Consider the following 19,637-nt stretch of genomic DNA (forward strand, 5'->3'; position numbering starts at 1 on the left):
AAAAAAAATGAAAGGAGTGTTCATGGGTTGGTTCCTTGTTTGATGGTGGAGGTGAAGAAGCTGTTACTAAAACATTGAGACTTCAAACTCCTGTACCTCTTCCCTGGTGGTAATGATGAGAAGAGGACATGTGCAGAAAAAAAAACAAATCGTGCAAACAATAAAAGTAAACGAATACAATTCAGATATGTTATTTCCTTAACTTTTAGTAAAAAAAAAGCTACTTGGGGGTCTTTAATGTTACCGCAAAACAATATATTTCACGACATATGCCAGTGATATTAAGCCTGATTCTCAATGACCCAGTTTTGTAAGTCTGGAAGCTTGCATTCAGCCAACTCGCATATCAAACACAGCCTTTGTACTGTCTCTTTATAATCCAGAAAACTACGTTCTTATTATCCTCACTAATACCCTTCCTATGGCTTCATCCCCGACTATTATTTAGTGATCTCCAACGGAAAGTACACAATAGATACTGAACAAAAAGGGCATTACCAGAGATTTTTAAGTACAGAATCAGACTGTCCAGTCCCATCTTAAATATAATTTATAGGAATGAATGAAAGAATACAAGAAGTTGGTATGTAATTTTTGAAACTATACATGAAATATCCTAACAGAGGATTCAAAATTATATAGCGATATAATGAATTACAATGTATTTCTATTGGCAGTGAAATGAAATGTACACTCGGTAGCATCTTTATTAGGTACACCTACTCATTAAATCAGCAAATCACGTGTCAGAAACCCAATGGGGAACAAAATGGGGAAGAAATGTACTCTAAGTGACCTTGACAGTGGAATGATTGTTGGTGTTAGATGGGGTGGTGTGAGTATCTCAGAAACTGCTGATCTCCTGGGATTTTCGCACACAACAGTCTCTGGAGTTTACAGAGAAGGGTGCAAAAAACAAAATAATCCAGTGAGTGGGAGTTCTGTGGACAAAACCACTTTGTTAAGGAGAGACATCAAAGGAAAATGGCGAGACTGATTCAAGCTGACAGGAAGATGACAGTAACTCAGATAACTTACGTTACAACAGTAGTGTGCAGAAGAGCATCTCTGAATGCACAACACGTCGTACTTTGAAGTGGATGGGCTACAGGAGACCGCAAACATACACTCAGTGGTCACTTTATTGTATACAAAAGGTGATCACAAACAACGATTAATGAGATGGTAGTAAAATATGCTTCACATGGAGAGGTCAGAATTTAGAACTCTTAGCATAGACTGTTGTTTATATACATAATACAATGTAATGGGGTACTGTCGTGGTGAATGGAGTCAAGGGGAATAATATATCAGCTACGATGGAATAGCAGAATCAATGGGCCAAATGGCCTAATTCTTCTCTTATGTTATGGTCTTATATTAAATTGATAACCAATTACATAAGTGAATTGGCTGTTGGTGGTGTAGTGGCATCCACATCAGACTTGAAGGTGAGTAGTCCCTGGTTTGAATCTGGCCAGATTCTTGCACGCTTTCCATCTGTGCTGGATCGAGTGTCGAGCTAGTAATTCAGACTCGTAAAAAACAATTGCCAAAGAAATGGCAAGGTTACCACCTGACGTGCCACAGGCTGTGGAGAGGAACGACAAGAAAACTAGGAGCGCGGGAAGGATGTACATCTATTTCTGCACATTTCTACCTTCTGAAATCAGACATATATTAAGCCCTGTAGAGTTGATTAATCTTAGGTAAAAATTACAAGTATTGCCAGGGAGCCAAACTGCATCTCCAGAACTTTAATTTTTGAAATATCTCAGCAATAAAACAAAGTTTGCAAAGTATCAATGTCTTCCTGGATAAATTAACTAATAGAGAGCTTTAATATTAGTCTGAAGTGCAAATGTTCTTCTGAAGGGAACAAAATACAAATCAAACTTAATTTTATGCAGCAAGACTAGTCTCAACAACAAAAAAACACACACAATCTGAAAGTAGAATCAGCTCTTCAAGTCCCTGTTATGTTAAATTAATCGGATCAAATGTCACTGACTAGCAGCAGTAGAAAGTAATTATAGCTTAATAGCTGTCTGCTGCTATCATCTTGTAAATTTAACCTTTAAACATTTCAGCTATTACAATTTCATCAAGAGTGTTCGCTGGCTGTTTAGGAAGCTGGATGTACTGTATGTAAAACTCTTTTGACGTTCACAGGCAAAATAAGTAACATAGATGCTTTCAAGCAGAGGAAAGCAATCATTAATCCTCCAGCGTTCATAAATTAAGCTTTAAAATAACCTCTCAAATTGAAATACCCTTAAAAAGCAACGCTGAACTGTTGGATTCTTTTCATTACACAAAAATGAAGGGAAAGATTTCAATCAGAATCAGGTTTAATATCACCGGCATGAAATCTGTTAACTTGTCAGCAACACATGTAGATGAAATAGTTACATTAAATAAGTAGTGCAAAAACAGAAATAAAAAAGTAGTGAGGTAGTGTTCATGGGTTCAATGTTCATTCAGAAATCTGACGGCAGAAGAGAAGAAGCTGTTCCTGAATCATTGTGTGTGCCTTCAGGCTCCTGCACCTCTTCTCTGATGGTGACAATGAGAAGAGGTCATGTCTTGGGAGGTGAGGGTCCTTAAAGGTGGACAGCACTTTTTTGAAGCACCACTCATTAAAGGTATCTTGAATATTATGGAGCCTAGTACCCATGATGGAGCTGACTAATTTTACAACTTTCTGTAACTTAATTCGACCCTGTGCAGTAGCACCCCTCCCCCAGCCCCACCCCACAGCAGAAGGTGATGCAGCGTTACTTGTCACATGAAATTGAAGCATGCGGTGAAATGCATCACTTGCAGCAAATCAAATCAGCGAGGATTGTGCTGAGGGCACAATCACGCAAGTGTCACCAGGCTTCCGGCCAGCGCCAACATGGATGCCCACAATTCAACTAACCCTGACCCCTAATGCTGCTGAGATACATCCTAGGATGCGCTGGGACACATTATCAGCGTTGTCACCTGAGGTGGTCATGTGTTCAGAGCTTTCAACATCAGACATCCTCACCCAGGTGACCCAGCTAGGGATGGTCAGCCCCGGCTTATGTCCCAGCCACATTGGTCCACAGGTCACACCCTTGATCCATTGCCATCTGAAGGCTCTCTCAGCATCCTCCCTACCATGAAGCATGGTGGTGGCTGCTTCATGCTGTGGGGATGCTTCACCGGAACACTTGTGAAGGTAGAGGGTAAAATAAATGCAGCAAAATGCAGGGAAATCCTGGAGGAAAACTTGATGCAGTCTACAAGAGAACTGTGACTTCGGAGAAGATTTGTTTTCCATTAAGACAATGACCTCAAGCATAAAGCCAAAGCTACACAGCAATGGCTTAAAAACAACAAAGTTAATGTCCTGGAGTGGCCAAGTCAAGAATCCAGACCTCAATCCAATTGAGAATTTGTGGCTGGACTTGAAAAGGGCTTTTCACTCATGATCCCCACGCAATCTGACAGAACTTGAGCAGTTTTGTAAAGAAGAATGGAGAAAAATTACAGTGACCACATGTACAAAGCTGATGGACATGGACTCAAGGCTGTAATTGCTGCCAAAGGTGCATCTACTAAATACTGACTTGAAGGGGGTGAATGCTTATGCAATCAATTATTTTGTGTTTTATATTTGTAATGAATTTAGATCACTTTGTAGAGATCTGCTTGCACTTTGACATGAGAGTCTTTTCCTGTTGAGCAGTGTCAAAAAAAAAGCCAAATAAAATCCACTGTGATTCATTGTTGTAAAACAATAAAACATGAAAACTTCCAAGGGCTGGGGGGGAGATGAATACTTTTTATAGGCACTGTGTGTACAGTCAGATGACAATAAACTTGAACTGGAAACGACTGATGAAAACATTAACGTACTCAATTCCACCCCCCACAATGTGTGATCAACTGCAGGAAACTAATTTTCTTAACATGGCTGTCTCTAATACATGGAAGACATTGAACCTATGAACACTACTACACTATATTTTTGCACCATTTATTTAATTCAACTATGTAATAGATATATTTTTTACTATAATTTACAGTATTTTATCGTGTATTGCAATGTACTGCTGCCGTATAACAAATTTCAAGACATACGCTGACAATATTAAACCTGATTCTGAAGTCAGTTTTGATTTTATATGTTCAAATGACAATCATTGCTAAAAATAAGCAACACACACAAAATGCAGGAAGGAACTCAACAGGTCGAGCAGTGTCTATGGAAATGAATAAACAATCGACATTTCTTGTCATCAGAATCCAGTCCTGATGAATCTTGGCCCAAAACATTGACTGTTTACCCTTTTCCTTAGATGCTGCCAAACTTTCTGAGTTCCTCCTGCATCTTGTGAGTGTTGCTTTGGATTTCCCGCATCTGCAAATTTTCTCGTGTTTGTGTTTGCTAACAATAATTTTATTAAAGATAGTTTTACACCAATTTAAAAATTAGTTTCTAAGATGGTTTTATTCTAAATGAATGAACAGTGATAATCAGAATAAGAATCAGGTTTATTATCATTGGTATGTGCCGTGAAATTTAATAAAGCTCCAAATGTAACCAGATGACCTGTTTCCATCGGTACAAGTAAATCTAATCTGTTTGAGCACTTCAACTTTGGAAGTTAGTTTCCAATATGCATGGAATAACTTTTATGTGACTTCACAGGAATGAGGGGACTTTCAGCTAAGGCTTTACAAGGCATGGGTCAGCCTGCTCTTGGAGTATTTGGGCCCCATATCTAAGATAGGATGGGCTGGCATTGGAGAGGGTCCAGAGGAGGCTCACGAGAATCATCATTGGAATAAAAGGGTTAACATATGAGTAGGGTTTGATGGCTCTGGGCCTGTACTTGCTGAAGTTTAGAAGAATGAGGGGATCTCACTGAAACATATCAAATATTGAAAGGTCTAGATAGAGTGGACATGGAGAGGTGGTTTCCTGTTGTTGGAGGGTCACGTTTCCAGAGGGCACAGCCACAGAATAGAAGGATACCTTTTTGGAACAGAGATGAGGAGCAATATTATTTGCCAGAGGGTGATTAATCCATTTAATTCATTGCTACGGAGAGCTGTGGAGGCCAAGTCATTGGGTATATTTAAAGCAGAGGTTAATAGGCTCTTGATTGGTCAGGGTGTCAAAGGTTATGGAGAGAAGGCAGGTGAATGGGGTTGAGAGGGATAATAAATCAGCCGTGATGGAATAGTGGAGCCGAATTGATGGACCAAACTGTGTAATCCTGCTCCTGTGTCTTATGGTCTTATGAATATCCTGTTCTCGGAATTCCATTCAGACCATGCTACACTTTAATTTAGATGTGATATTGTTTAAATCAGAGATTGTTTGAGATTTAAATCAATTTTGCAACAGGAATTCTGTTCCAAAGTATGAGAGATTAAGTATGACAGTGACGCAGGCCTTGTTAATCTTTGTTTGTCCTTACATCAACATATATATTTGATCTTCAAATCTTAATAATGTCCAAAAAAAGTCCTCATTGCATCATAACTTAGTTGAACAGAATAAATAAAGAACAGAATGAATAAATAAATGCTATTATAAATAAAGAACAGCTACATTGTAATTCCACTTTCGTGACACAATAAAATAATCCTGCGAAATCTGGTCATACGCTTTGCAAATGCTAATACTTTCTGCCAGTTTCTCCAAGAGCCAGGACACAATACAGTTAGTCCTGGATTGTCCTTCAACATTAATTCCAGTCACTCCTCCTTGCATTTCTCCTGTGGTCCATTCTTGTCTCTTATCAGATTTCATCTTCTCTAGCCCTTGACCTTTCCCACCCACCTGGCTGCACCTATCATCTTCCAGCTGGACTCTTTCCCCTCTCCACCCCCCCCCCACCTTTTTAATCTAGCATCTGCTCCCTTCCTTCTCAGTCCTGAAGAAGGGTCTCGGCCTGAGTCATCAATTATCTATTCATTTCCATAGCTGCTGTCTGACCTGCTGAGTTCCTCCAGCATTTTATCTGTGTTGCTCTGGATTTCCAGCATCTGCAGACCTTCTCATCTTTATTGATTCTACTAATATAGATTCCACAAAAGATAATCATTATCTCAAGATTTTGTTTGAAAAAATAATTACTTATTGTGGGAAAAAAATTCAATGCTTTTGTTGACATTTCATTGCTAGACAGACAGGCAGCACGGTGCACAGTGGTTAGCAGAATGCTTCATAGTGCCAGTGACCCAGGATCAGTTCAGCCGCTGTCTTTAAGGAGTCTGTATGTTCTCCCTATGATCGTACGAGTTTCCCCAGATGCTCCAGTTTCCTCCCACATTCAAAAGATGTACAAGTTAGTGTGTTAGTTGGTTACATGGGTGCAATTGGAATTAGGCTAACAGAGCTAAGCAGCAGGGGGCTCACTAGGCTGGACCACCAGTCAACCAGCTGATCTATCTCACTCCTGTATGTCTCCCTTTCTCCATTTGAGATTCTACCAACAACAGTCATGTCATTGGCATATTTATACATGCTGTTTGAGCTGTACCCAACCTCACAGTCTTGAGTGGAGAGACAGTAGAGCAGTGGACTAGCACACTGCAACTATTCAATGTTTGCACTAACCACAAATGGGGCAATTGAATTACTCCACAACTCCAGTCAATATTGAATAGAGAAGACTTGGCGGGAGCCGAAAAGTGAGGTTAAGAACAGGAGTCAAATAAAAATATGCTCCAAATCGTCCTGTTAAATGTTAGTAGTGAATCGGAAGTCTAGGCCTTCCAAAAATGCATTCCCAAAGTCCAAATGTGGGATGAATGGCCAAACTTGGAATGGAAAACATGCGAATAACACCTGAGATCCCATTTTGTTTTGAGGTGAATAACAAGCGTATGGATAGAAAAGCAAAGGATACACTAAAATTATTCTTCTTAAATTAATATTTTTTCAAGATCTTTAATAACTTATGTTTGTTATTTCAGTCTGAGAGTTTTGTTTTATTATTCCTAAATCTTTCTGAACATTCTGACGGCTTCAGGTCTGCGACATTTCCCTTCCAGATCTGAAGAAGGCCTTTGACAAGGTCCCGCATGGGAGGTTAGTTAGAAAAATTCAGTTGCTAGGTACACATGGAGAGGTGGTAAATTGGATTAGACATTGGCTCGATGGAAGAAGCCAAAGAGTGGTGGTAGAGAATTGCTTCTCTGAGTGGAGGCCTGTGACTAGGGGTGTGCCACAGGGATCAGTGTTGGGTCCATTGTTATTTGTCATCTATATCAATGATCTGGATGATAATGTGGTAAATTGGATCAGCAAGTTTGCTGATGATACAAAGATATTGGAGGTGTAGTAAACAGTGAGGAAGGTTTTCAGAGCCTGCAGAGGGACTTGGACCAACTGGAAAAATGGGCTGAAAAATGGCAGATGGAGTTTAATACTGACAAGTGTGAGGTATTGCACGTTGGAAGGACAAACCAAGGTAGAACATACAGGGTTAATGGTAAGGCACTGAGGAGTGCAGTGGAACAGAGGGATCTGGGAATGCAGATACAAAATTCCCTAAAAGTGGTGTCACAGGTAGATAGGGTCGTAAAGAGAGCTTTTGGTACATTGGCCTTTATTAATCAAAGTATTGAGTATAAGAGCTGGAATGTTATGATGAGGTTGTATAAGGCATTGGTGAGGCCGAATCTCGAGTATTGTGTTCAGTTTTGGTCAACAAGTTGCAGGAAGGATATAAATAAGGTTGAAAGGGTGCAGAGAAGGTTTACAAGGATGTTGCCAGGACTTGAGAAACTCAGTTACAGAGAAAGGTTGACTAGGTTAGGACTTTATTCCCTGGAGCGTAGAAGAATGAGGGGAGATTTGATAGAGGTATATAAAATTATGATGGGTATAGATAGAGTGAATGCAAGCAGGCTTTTTCCACTGAGGCAAGGGGAGAAAAAAAACAGAGGCCATGGGTTAAGGGTGAGGGGGAAAAGTTTAAAGGGAACATTAGTGGGGGCTTCTTCACACAGAGTGGTGGGAGTATGGAATGAGCTGCCAGATGAGGTGGTAAATGCGGGTTCTTTTTTAACATTTAAGAATAAATTGGACAGATACATGGATGGGAGGTGTATGGAGGGATATGGTCCGTGTGCAGGTCAGTGGGACTAGGCAGAAAATGGTTCGGCACAGCCAAGAAGGGCCAAAAGGCCTGCTTCTGTGCTGTAGTTTCTATGGTTTCTAAGAGTAATATGTAGAGACCACGAGGAAACCCCAAATCCTAAATTCACCTGGGAAATCACATGGCAACCCCAGGTGAACTTGGCTCTGTAAATTTATTTATTTATTGAGATACAGCGCAGAATAAGCCCTTCTGGCACTTTGAGCTGCGTCGCCACGCAATTCCCCAATTTAATCTGAGACTAATCACGGGACAATTAACAATTACCTATTAACCTACCAACTCGTAGGCCTTCTGGATGTGGGAGGAAGCAGGAGCTCCCGGAGGAAACCCACGCGGTCTCATGTAGAACATACAAACCCCTCACAGGCATCAGCAGGAACTGAACTCGTGTCACCTGTACTGGAAAGCATAGTGCTAACCACTACACCGCCCTGCCATGTCCGGTGTCCAGCTAACAGTCATACAGCACTGAAACAGGTCCTTTGGTCCAACTCTCCCATGCCCACTGTGTTGCCATGGAATCTGCCTGCATTTGGCCATAGCTGTCCAAACCTCTCCTATCCATGCAGTTATATTTTAAGTGCTAATGTTCTGGCCTCAACCTCTATTTCAGGCAGCTGGAAGAACATTCAAACAACAATATTCCCAAGAACTTTAACAGAAACATTACTTAAGTTATACACTGTGGCACAGGAAGATTGCTAGTTATAGCATAACCATATAACCATAAAACAATTACAGCACGGAAACAGGCCATCTCGGTCCTTCTTGACCGTGCTGAACTTTTACTCTCACCTGGTCCCACCGACCTGCACTCAGCCCGTAACCCTACATTCCTTTCCAATTTAACATTAAATGACAACGTCGAACCTGCCTCAACCACTTCTGCTGGAAGATCGTTCCACACAGCTACCACTCTCTGAGTAAAGAAGTTCCCCCTCATGTTACCCCTAAACTTTTGCCCTTTAACTCTCAACTCATGTCCTCTTGTTTGAATCTCCTCCACTCTCAATGGAAAAAGCCTATCCATGTCCACTCTATCTATCACCCTCATAATTTTAAATACCTCTATCAAGTCCTCCCCCGACGTTCTACGTTCCAAAGAATAAAGACCCAACTTGTTCAACGTTTCTCTGTAACTTAGGTGACGAGACCCAGGTAACATTCTAGTAAATGTAAACATATAACAGTATAACATATAAAACACTGGAGGAACTCAGCAGATGAGGCAACATCTATAGAGGGGCAAAAACAGTCAACATTACTGGGCCGAGACACTTCATCAGGACTGGAAAGGAAGGAGACAGAAGTCAGAAAAAGGTGGTGGGGGGGTAGGGGAAGGATCACAAGCTGGCAGGTGGTAGGTGATACCAGGTAAGGGAGGGTGTATGAAGTAAGAAGCTGGAAGCAGGTAAATGAAAGAGGCATTTTATTCCCCTTTGTCTTCTTACTTTGGCTTCTGCCCCCCTTCCCTTCCATTCCTGATAAAGGGTCTTGGCCTGAAACATCAACAGTTTATTCCCCTGCCTGACTTGCAGAGTTTCTCCGTAAATTTGTGTGTGCTGCTTTTCCCCCAAGACATCGGAAAGTACAGACAGAGTCCAGAGGGCAGGCTGGTTTTTTGTGATGGACTGAGCTCTTTGCACAACTCTCTGCTATTTCTTGGGGGGTCCTGGGCAGAGCAGCCACTATACCACGCTAGAACGGATGCCTTCCATGGTTCATCTGTAAAAATGGCATAGGTCACTGGGAACACGCCAAATTTCCTCAGCCTTCTGAGGAATAAAGGAGCTGGGTGTCCTTTCATGGCCATTACGTCTGCTGTTACACACTTTCATGACTCTTTCTCCCCAAAAGTATTGTTCTCACACCCTCCATCCCCAGACTGATCTACAAAAGTAGTGGTTAAAGTCCAGTCCATCGCTGATAAAGCCTACCCCACCATTGAGCACATCTACAAGGAGCACTGTCGCAGGAAAGCAGAATCCATCATTAAGGACCCCCACTACCCAGGCTATGCCTCTTATCCCACTGCTGCCATCAGGAAGGTGGTACAGGACCCTAGCAGGACTGACAATACCAGGTTGAGGAATAGTTATTATCCTTTAACCATCATACTCTTGAACCAGTGGGGATAAACTCATTCCACTTCACTTGCCCCATCAGTGAATTGTTCCCACAACTCATGGCCTCACTTTCAAGGACTCTTCATCCTGATATTTATTTTCTTTTTGTATTTGCACAATTTGTTATCTTTTGCACATTGGTTGTTAATCCAACTTTGTGTGCAGTTTTTCATTGATTCCATTGTGTTTCTTTGTATTTACTGGGAATGCCTGTAAGAAAATGAATATCAAGGTTGGATATGGTGACATTTACTTTCAACTTTCAAGGTCACTCAGACTTTTCTATCTGGAACTTCATTCCCAAAATACCTCACACTTTTAATCATTTCCCTCTGAACGGAGTATCATTTATCAAGTCTAGATGCCTTTTGACAATTTTATTTTCAGGGATTTAAGACCCTGTATAGACTTAACCTGGGGTGTTAGTGGAACTTGTGAATGCTGAATGGAAACAACACCTTAATCATAGATGCTGCCTGGCCTGCTGAGTTTCCCCAGCATTTTGTGTGCGCCATTTGGATTTCCAGCATCTGCAAATTTTCCCTTGTTTGTGATCTGCCTAATCATAGATCGATATCGTTCAGACTGTTAAACTAGAACCAGTTGGAAACAAAAAAAAAAATAGGCTCACACACAAAACGCAGCAAGTCAGGTAGCAGCTATGAGGAGCTGTTGCTGCGGACTGAAATCCTTTAGGAGTCCTGCTGAAGGGTCTCAGCTTGAAATGTCAACTGTTTATTCCTCTCTAAAGATGCTGCCTGACCTGCCAAATTCCTCCAACGGTTCTCTGGATTTATAGCATCTGCAGAATCTCATATCTAAAAAATATAGCTCCATCAAAATATAAGCCTTCGTACAAAATTAAGATGGTCAAGTCAACATTCAAGGGCATTTGAAGTTCACCAGCAAACTTCTAAGGGTGTAGGGTGGTTGTATCCATGGCTGTATGGAGTCCCCAATGCGCAGGATCATAATAGGCCTCAGCCAGCTCCATCACACGCAAGATCCTCCCCACTTTCGAGGACATCAAAAGGTGATGCCTCGAGATTGCGGAATCCAGCAAGAAGGGCTCTCACCACCCAGGACATGCCCTCTACTTATCACTACCATCAGAGTGGAGGTTACAGAAGTCTGAAGACCCAAATTCAACAATTCAGGAACAGCTTCTTCCCCTCCGCTATCAGATTTCTGAATGGACATTGAACCCATGAACATTACCTCAGATTCTTCTTTTATTTTTGCTCTCTTTTTGCATTACTTAATTCAAATTTTTAAAATATATTTCTTATTGTAATTCACAATGAACTCATGTAAATGCCTGTCACTGAATAGTACTTCATTATTACCTTTTTGTGCACCATCTTTCTAATTTATAGGTTATGTCTTTGCACTGTACTGCTGCCATAAAACAATAAATTTCCTGCCATGCAAGTGATAATAAACCTGATTTTGATGCACAACAACTGCTAGACACAGGCAACATGATGCTGATTAGCTAATCTCCTTTCTAAAGATATTGAAGAATAAATATCACTGAACAATGGGTGAAAATTCCCCCACGAGTCAAATTATCTCACTGCATCATTTACTTACATCCAGTTGAAATAGCAGTTAAGCCTCAGTTTAGGAAACTTATCTGCTAAACCACACTTTAATGGGGCTTAAAATCATAGAACTGTTATGGCATGGAACTTATAAGCCCATCGACTCTATGGTGTCTCCTATTGCAGCAAACTCCCCGGTCCATTCCCCTTTCCCCACCTACTGCAGCAAACCCCCAGTCCATTCCCCTTTCTCCACTTATTGTAGCAAAATCTCCCCCCCCACCAGTCCATTCCCCTTTCCCCATTTCCCACCTACTGCCCTTACAAAATCTGCCAATGGAATCAATTTTCTATGATTGCTACTGTTCTATATATTTAATATTTTAGTGTTTTTGTAAATATATTGCTTAAGCCCTCTTCATTTAAATAATTCATTATTGTTATCTGTAAAAATATGTGAATTGCATACATCACACAACTGTGTTTGCTTAATGTGAACACAAAGTTGGACTCACATTTCAGGCTCCTGTGTCGTCCTTCAAATTAATTTAATGTTTTGAAGTTACAAAACATAAAGTTCAAAATATATTTATCAAAGTTGATATGCAGTATACAACCCTGAGATTCGCCTTTGCCCAGACACGAAACAAAGAAATCCATGGAACCCATGCAGAGAAAGAAAAGGATCAAACCCACCACCCCCCCCCCCACATGCAAAAAGCAAATCGCACAAACGGCAAGGAGAAAGAATGAGCAAAAACACAGAACATAACCGCCACATCTGGGTCATATTCTTGTGCATCACTTTTAAATCTTCTTCCCCTCTCAGGTGCATGTGGTCGCTGGAATGGGGACTTGAATGCTGAACCTTCCAGCTCAAAGGTGAGGGTGTAAAGGTTATTGAGACTTCATAAAGATCGAGAATTATCAACCGATTTAACCTCATCCACGGGTGTTACCAGACTGTCAGATTGAAACAAATGTTTAAGGGAAACCTCTTCACTCACAGGGTGGCGCAGGTGTGGTACAAGCTGCCAGTAGATGTGGTTCAACTCTAAAGTCGTGCTCTACAATAGCCTCAAACAGATGGACATTACTGGTACATCAGACAAATGTTGCAACTCAAACAGAAGAAAAAAAGTCAAACCTTGTGAGAGCCAGTGAAAGAAAATGACATGGGCATGGCTCTTAGTCAATCGATTTATGTAATACGTTAAAGTTTCATTTTTAGTTTTAAAAAAATCACACCCATCAATTTTGCAGCATATTTTTACATCAATTCACATTTTCGGTTTAATCTAGTCACCATGACGAACGTGCTATGGTTGGTTACGGTCTGATGGCATTGGGGAAATGAAAGTAATCCCAAGACTCTTGTGATGTGCCATGTAAATTTTATATTCCTTGTAACTGAGGGAATTCCTGTACTTGAGACAACTGGAGGGGGAGAAGAGATAAATTTGGAAAAAGGGGAGGGGAGGGGAGGGAAACCAAAGTAACCTGGTTCCTCTCTCTTAAGGTGTGCTGTCACTAGCTTTTGACAAAGGCAGGTGCACAGAAGCGAAGTACAGTGCAACTGCACCATACATGCCAAATTCACAAACTTGCTAAAAGGAAGAGAAGTAAAAATATATAAATATGTCTCCCAGCAAATCAGTTACATTATTGGGAAAGGCCTAATAGATCACAAGTATTTTGCCTGCAAGTGTTTAAAAACTAAAATGAAACCAGCAGTAATCCTGATTTAAAAAGAACAGTAACTCACAGTAATGTTTACACTTCAATAACCATAGAACATTATAACACAGTACAGGCCTTTGGCCCAAGATATTTGGCCAATCTTCAAACCTACTCCAGAATCAGTCTCTTCTCTCACAACGCCCTCTTACCTTTTTTTTAATCCATATGCCCGCCTAAAGAGTTTCTTAAATCTCCCTAATTTATCTGCATCTACTATCACTCCTGAAAGTGTTCCATGCCCCCACTACTCACCGTGTAAAATAAAACATTACCTCTAACACCACACCCACCTCCCCCCCCCCCACTCTCCTTCAAACATCTTAAAATTGTGCCATCTTCTATTAGCCATTTCCACCCTGGGAAAAAAGTCTCTGGTTATCCACCCCATCTATGCCTCTTATCAAGATCTCTATCAAATTGCATTTCACCCTCCAAAGGCAAAATGCTAACTTACTCAACCAATGCTCAAAAGACAGGAAATCAGCAGCTTCTAAAATACTCAGACCACCTCGTCTGGCACCACCAACAATCATTCCATGGTCAAAGTCACTTAGATCACATTTCTTCCCCCATTCTGATATTTCGTCTGAACAACAATTGAGCCTAGTGACCTTGCCTGCATGCTTTTATGCATAGAGATAATGCTACATGAATGGCTACAGTTTTCATTTATGAGCAAGTGTACAGGTGTCCCTAGTAAAGAGGCCATTGAGTATTTCTTACTTTCATTTATAATTTATTTTATGTATTGCACTGTACAGCTGCCACAAAACAACAAATATTATGACATGCCAGCAATAATAAATTTTGTTCTGAAAAATGACAAGTTTCCAAATCTCCCTTAGCAACTATTCTGCAGGACCAGACAACAATCTCCTTGTGGTTCACCCTGCTACGGGGAAGAAAGCAGTTAACTTTATAACAGCTCGCAAATATCCAACAGCCCTTTAGCCTGCGGAGCAATTGAAGCTTAACTGTACTGAGTATAAATGATAAAATAATAAATTTAGTTTGGATTTACAACTGCTGCTTCAGTCGACAAAGCTGTTTTGTTCTTCCATCTTGTTTTTTTTTCAAAGCCAAGGTAGTAAATGATCAGGGAAGTTTGGAAAAAAATTTTGATCCTGTCTTCAAGTCCTGTTTAAGGTCTGCGTATGGTCTAATTATGAACACCTGCAACACCTACCCTCTCAATTGAGCATTCTTGTAAATTAAGTGGTGATACAGTCTAACACATGTAGCCAGTTAATATAATCAATTAGCACAGAGATTAGCTAAAATGAGAGATCTGATTTTTTGAGATGGCAAGCATTAATGCATGATAAAAACCTACACTCAGAAAGGACTGTTATTGTATCTGTACTTCTACGACGGTATCCTCCACCAGTAACAACCTAGCACCGGTAATTAAAAAAGGCAAAAAAATTACACGTTCCAGGGATGCCCAGGTAAACAGCTTACTGAATATCACAAATCAGAGAAAATCTGCCGATGCTGGAAATCCAAAGCAATGTACGCAAAATGCTGGAGGAACTCAGCAGGCCAGGCAGTATCTATAGAAACGAGTCAACAGTCGATGCTTCAGGCTGAGACCCTTCATCAGGACTGGAAAGGAAGATTTAAACTTCTTCAGGGTCGGCATCCCTTGAAGAGACTTTGCAATTGTAACAGTATCACAAACACAAAAAAATCATAGGAAGTTACCAGTCCTAATGAAGGGACTCGGCCCGATTTCCTGCTGGTGTACTGGCTTCCTCCCACATTCTAAGACATACAGGTTAATAGGGTTACATGGCTGTAATTGGGCTTGCTGAATGGGGAAAGGTCTGTTACCATGGTGTATCTCTTAAAAATTAAAGCAATAAATAGATCCATTTCTATGATTAAGCCAGGGCTTTCCTCTTTGTAGCAGAGGATGAGAGACAACTTGACAGACGTAGACAAGATCACAGTGTTATTCATTTACTTCTATTGTTTTTTCGGCACATTGAGTGTTAGGCACACTTCTTTTTAAATAGGCTCTGTTGGGTTTCTTTGTGTTGTGGCTGCCTGTAAGGAGATGAATCTCAAGGTTGCATATAGTCTATATACAGTACTTTAATAATAAATGTACTTCAAACTTTGACAAGGGGTAATTTAATGCTAATATTTTTTCAGCAAATCATGTGGCAGAAAGTCAATGCATAAAAGCATGCAGACATGGTCAAGAGGTTCAGTTGTTATTCAAACCAAATATCAGAATGGGGGACAAATGTGATCTAAGTGACTGACGGTGGAATGGTTGTTGGTGCCAGATAGGGTGATTTGAGTATCTCAGAAACTACTAATCTGCTGGGATTTCACACACAACAGTCTGTACAGCAGGAATTCACAATTTTTTTTTTAAATGCCATGGGCCCTTACCAATAACTGAGGGGTCCATGGACACCAGGTTGGAACCTCTGCTCCAGAACTTACAAAGAATATGCGGAAAAAACCAAAAGAAAAATCCAGTAAGTGGCAGTTCTATATGAGAAAATGCCTTGTTAATGACGAGGTCAAAGGCCAGTCTAGTTCAAGCTGACAGGAAGGCAACAGTAACTCAAATACCGTAAACACACTTCATAACAGTGGTGTGCAAAAGAACATCTCTGAATGCACAACCCGCCGAACTTTGAAGCAAATGGGCTACAGCAGCAGAAGACCATGAACGTACACTCAGTGACCTCTTTATTAGGTACAGGTGGTCACTAAGTGTAAATGATGTGCACGTGGCACACCAACCTAGAAATCAACTATTTCTGCTTTTGGTTCATTAGCAAATCCTCAAACCATGCCAGCAAATTATCCAAGATACTCTAAAGAACACACACACAATGCTGGAGGAACTCAGCAGGCCAGGCAGCATCTATGGAAAAGAGCACAGTTGATGTTTCAGGCCGAGACCCTTCTTCAGGACAGTTGCTTGGATTTCCAGATTCTGCGGATTTTGTCTTGTTCAAGATACTCTAATTTTGCTTAACAATTTCAAAAAACATCACACAAAAGCTGTTCTGAAAATCCAAATACATTGCCACCTATTCTAATTGCAAATCTCAAAAAAAGATTCTAGCAGATTTGTTAAATGTGTTTTCCCATTCATAAAGCCATACTGATTATGCCTTCTCCTACTGCTACTCTTATCGTGCCCTGCATTGTTTCTTCAGTAGAAGATACCGATATTAAAGTACACAAGTCATCACTGTATTGATATGGAGTCTTGGGAGCTGACTAGGCCCGCTAGGACAGGCAAGTGCCTATCTCACCAGATAGAACTAAACATAAATTATACATTTTTTAAAAATGAAATAAAATGAGAACAACAAAAAATGTTAGTTCACACTCCCATCTCTCCAAAATGCATCCAACATGAACTGTTTTTAGCATTTTAAAAAAAACCAGGCACATATAACACAATCTATGTGCAATGACTTTGATGAAGGGAACCGAGTGTATGGTATCCACATTTGCTGATTGTGCAGAGGTAACAAGCTGAGGGAAGGGTCAAAGATAAAATTAGTAGGCAAGTTGGCTGATAGAGCATAATGTGGGATAATGCAAGGTTAGCCATTTTTGAAGAATAGACACACTAACTCGGACTTGTGTATCATGAGACTTGCTTTGTAGCAACAGTATAGTGCAAAGACAAAAATTACTCGAAATACATGAAGCAGAGTGAGTCTGCAAGATTAGTATTAGCTTTATTTGTCACAAGTACTGTATATCGAGACAGACAGTGAAATGCAAGAGGCGAGGGATACGCTGGTTCAGCCTGCTGGTCTGCGAGGTTTACTCGTCTTTGTACTGAACTGAGACTTTGGCCTACAACTAATGGTCTCCTAAATCAGCTGCTGACTTTGTGTCTGTGAACTCACTTTCGTGAACTGTTTATTGCTTATTTTTACTATTTGCACAAACTGTTTTTTCTGCACATTGGGTGCTTGACGGTCTTAAAAAATGGGTTTTATTGGGTTTCTTGATTTTGTGGCTGCCTGGAAGGTGACAAATCTCAAGGGTTGTATACTGTATACATACTTTGATAATAAACTTACTTCAAACTTTGTTCATGTCAAATCAGATCAGTGAGGATTGTGCTGGGAGCAGCCGACAATCGTCGCCACACTTCTGGCGCCAACATAGCACATCCACAACTTACTGACCCTAACTTACTTCTTCATGATGTGGGAGGAAACCAGAGCACCTGGAGGAAACCAACAAGGTCACAGGACGAATGTACAAACTCCCTGCAGACAGCAGTAGGAATCAAACACCGATCTTACAGCTGCCGTCGTAACAGCATTATGCTGTCCACTATGCTACCGTGTGACTCCAATCCTTGCAATCCTGTGCATTGGAGACTCTGTACCAGGTTGTGACGTAACCAGTCAGAATACTTTCCACTATACATCTACAGAAGTTTGCAAGAGTCCTTTGGTCACATACTATATCACCTCAAACTCTTAATGAAGTATAGCCACTTCTTTGTGATCTCATCAATACACTGGGACCAGGATCGATCCTCTGAAACGCTGACATACAGGAACTTGAAGCTGCTCGCTTTTCCACCATTGACCTCTCAATGAAAATTGCTGTGTGTTCTCCCAACTTCCCCTTCCTGAAGGCCCCACTCAATTCCTTGATCTTGCTGACGCTAAGTGCCAAGTTGTTGTTGCAACCAGCCAGTCTACCTCACTCTGTAATCTTCCTTGCCGTCATTTAAAATATACCAACAAGTGGTGTCATCGACAAATTTACACAGTGTTTGTGCTGCGCTTAGCCACACAGTCATGAGTGTAATGAGTAGAGTTGCGCACTAAGTTTGCATCCTTGAGGAAATTTTGTAATTTTGACTAAGACCACAAACTAATATTGAGCAAAATAATAGACACCCTGCTAATGGTCTGCAGAGTGCTGGGGATCTTGTGCATAGTCTTGATCTACTCTTGCTTTACAGGTAGTGTTGAGGTGGTTTACCAAGTTCAGCAACAGTTCTTACCCTTCAACCATCAGGCTCCTGAGCCATCATGGATACCTCCACTCACCACGACACTGAACTGATTCCACAACCTACAGACTCACTTTCAAACACTCTACAACTCAAGTTCTCAGTATTGTTTCCTTGTATTTGCACAGTTTGCACTTTGTATTTCTTTGTTTTACTGTGAATGCCCACAAGAAAATGACAGGGCAACTGCCATGAGGGACATCTACAACCAGGAGGCATAATTTCATCCATTTAAGGAGCTGAGGTGCAATTCCTTCTCCCCAAGTTGTGAACCTTTGGAATTCTCAACCCCACAGGAACTGTGCAGGTGGAGACAGGCACTTTTATTTGTCGGCTGACCCCAGCACATCCTTGTGTGTATTGGTTGATAATGAAATGATGCGTTGGACTGTATGTTTCTACATCCATGTGATAATCTATGAGAGTCAAAAAAATGAGTCAAGGGCAGAAACATAGTGTTAAAGTCATAATTTTTATTAAGATAAGACATAGGCTAGAAGTAGGCCATTCAGCCCAAACCCTGCTTCATAATTCAATCAAGGCTTATATATTTTCCTGCCTCAACTTCATTTACTGCCTTCTCTTCATAACCTTTGACACCCTGACTAATCAAGAAGCTATCAACCTCCACTTTAAATATACCCAATAACTTGGCTTCCACAGCCGTTGTGTCGCAGTGAATTTCACAAATTCAGCACCCTCTGAATGAAGTTCCCCTTCGTCTCTGTTCTACAGGGATTTCCCTCTAGTCTGAGGCTTTGCCCTCTGGTCCCACTGCATGGGAGGAGATGTATTCGCCCTAGTCTTGATCAAGCTTCTCAAGTCCTTGTAAAACACAACCTCAGGATTTCCCAAGACACTTGCGCGCTAACAATACACTTGGTCTTTTTTTAAAAAGTGTGTTCACCCTTTTAATTCAGGATAATATTGTAATTGCTAAAATCAACACAAAGCGAGTCTGCAGGTAAGCTAAAGGCTTACTGTACTAATCAAAAAAACACGTGTACTGCATGCAGTCGTGGTCCCCAAGAGAATACAAGAACACCAGTGA

At 40.9% G+C, this 19,637-nt stretch overlaps 1 protein-coding gene across 11 annotated transcripts in view; it reads right to left on the minus strand.

Annotated features, from left to right (window-relative positions):
* LOC140194896 (transcription factor 4-like) overlaps positions 1-19,637 on the minus strand; it is a 681,375-nt gene that overhangs the window by 625,846 nt on the left and 35,892 nt on the right. The gene's annotated exons all lie outside the window — the stretch shown is intronic.

Source organism: Mobula birostris, chromosome 3 (assembly GCF_030028105.1).
Source record: "Mobula birostris isolate sMobBir1 chromosome 3, sMobBir1.hap1, whole genome shotgun sequence".
NCBI lineage: Eukaryota > Metazoa > Chordata > Chondrichthyes > Myliobatiformes > Myliobatidae > Mobula > Mobula birostris.